Raw genomic sequence first — 302 nt, forward strand, 5'->3', positions numbered from 1 at the left:
AAAGGTCTAGAAGAACACTTAGAACACATCCGCCAAGTTCTAAATATTCTTCGTTCTCAATCTCTCTTTGCTAATTTTTCTAAATGTTCATTATGTACTACTGAGGTTGTTTTTCTAGGCTTTGTTGTCAATGCAGAAGGAGTTAGAGTGGACGATGAGAAGGTCAAGGCTATCAAGGAGTGGCCAACACCCAAAAACGTGGCAGAAGTCAGGAGCTTTCATGGACTAGCAGGGTTCTACAGGCGATTTGTGCAAGACTTCAGTACTATTGCAGCGCCACTTACAGAAGTTGTCAAGAAGGA

The sequence above is a fragment of the Camelina sativa genome, chromosome 10 (assembly GCF_000633955.1).
Source record: "Camelina sativa cultivar DH55 chromosome 10, Cs, whole genome shotgun sequence".
Taxonomy (NCBI): Eukaryota; Viridiplantae; Streptophyta; class Magnoliopsida; order Brassicales; family Brassicaceae; genus Camelina; species Camelina sativa.